This window comes from Oncorhynchus clarkii, chromosome 20, assembly GCF_045791955.1.
Source record: "Oncorhynchus clarkii lewisi isolate Uvic-CL-2024 chromosome 20, UVic_Ocla_1.0, whole genome shotgun sequence".
In the NCBI taxonomy this organism is placed as follows: domain Eukaryota; kingdom Metazoa; phylum Chordata; class Actinopteri; order Salmoniformes; family Salmonidae; genus Oncorhynchus; species Oncorhynchus clarkii.
In genome coordinates this window covers 28405571-28407461 of record NC_092166.1, presented here as the reverse complement: position 1 = coordinate 28407461, position 1891 = coordinate 28405571, and positions in this window count along the sequence as shown.

The following is a 1891-nucleotide window of genomic DNA, read 5'->3' as shown; positions in this document are numbered from 1 at the left end:
ACATTTCGTTGTGCATGCCGCCACCTACTGTGTCGGAGTGTGTGGTCAATCACGTTGCATTTTGCGATAACAAAAATAAAGGGGAAAGGCATAAATTGCACCACCAATTTACCCTACGCCTATATACCACCATTTAACCCTTGTGTGGTGTTCATGTTTTGTTATTCACCCAATGTTCGCGGGTCTGATGGACCCACAACATTATTGGGTTTTTAAAACAATACAGCCATAACAATTTACGTAAAAATACTTAGTACTTAGATGTTGACTTACATCAATTACAAGCAATATAGGCAGCTTACATTGTTAATATGTGCCATTTACCTTTGCTAGATCACATTTATCAATAAAAGCAATGTTCGTTTGCTTTGATAAAATGTGATTTTTGTAAACAATTTTTTTTTTCACCTCTATTTAACCAGGTAGGCTAATTGAGAACAAGTTCTCATTTGCAACTGCGACCTGGCCATGATAAAGCAAAGCAGTTCGACACATACAACAACACTGAGTTACACATGGAATAAACAATCACACAATCAATAATACGGTAGAAAAATCTATATACAGCATGTGTAAATGAGGTAAGTTAAGAGAGGTAAGGCAATAAATAGGCCGTGGTGGCAAAGTAATTACAAATAACAATTAAATACTGGAATGGAAGAATGTGCAGAAGATGAATGTGCAAGTAGAGATATTGGAGTGCAAAGGAGCAAGATAAATAAATAACTACAGTATGGGGATGAGGTAGATTGGATGGGCTACTTACAGATGAGCTATGTACAGGTGCAGTGATCTGTGAGCTGCTCTGACAGCTGGTGCTTAAAGCTAGTGAGGGAGGTAAGAGTGTCCAGCTTTAGTGATTTTTGAAGTTCGTTCCAGTCATTGGCAGCAGAGAACTGGAAGGAGAGGCGGCCAAAGGAAGAATTGGTGTTGGGGGTGACCAGTGAGATATACCTGCTGGAGCGCGGGCTACGGGTGGGTGCTGCTATGGTGACCAGAGCTGAAATAAGGCGGGGCTTTACCTAGCAGAGACTTGTAGATGACCTGGAGCCACTGGGTTTGGCGACGAGTATGAAGCGAGGGCCAACCAACGAGAGCGTACAGTTTGCAGTGGTGGGTAGAGTATGGGGCTTTGGTGACAAAACGGATGGCACTGTGATAGACTGCATCCAATTTGTTGAGTAGAGTGTTGGAGGCTATTTTGTAAATGACATCGCCGAAGTCGAGGATCAGTAGGATTGTCTGTTTTACGAGGGTATGTTTGGCAGCATGAGTGAAGGATGCTTTGTTGCGAAATAGGAAGCCGATTCTAGATTTAATTTTGGATTGGAGATGTTTAATGTGAGTCTGGAAGGAGAGTTTACAGTCTAACCAGACACCTAGGTATTTGTAGTTGTCCACATATTCTATGTCAGAACCGTCCAGAGTAGTGATGCTGGACCGGCGGGCAGGTGCGGGCAGCGATCGGTTGAAGAGCATGCATTTAGTTTTACTTGCATTTAAGAGCAGTTGGAGGCCACGGAAGGAGATTTGTATGACATTGAAGCTCATCTGGAGGTTAGTTAACACAGTGTCCAAAGAAGGGCCAGAGGTATACAGAATGGTGTCGTCTGCATAGAGGTGGGTCAAAGAATCGCCAGCGGCAAGAGCGACATCATTGATGTATACAGAGAAGAGAGTCGGCCCGAGAATTGAACCCTGTGGCACCCCCATAGAGACTGCCAGAGGTCCGGACAACAGGCCCTCCGATTTGACATACTGAACTCTATCAGAGAAAGTAGTTGGTGAACCAGGCGAGGCAATCATTTGAGAAACCAAGGCTTTTGAGTCTGCCAATAAGAATGTTGTGATTGACAGAGTCGAAAGCCTTAGCCAGGTCGATGAATACGGC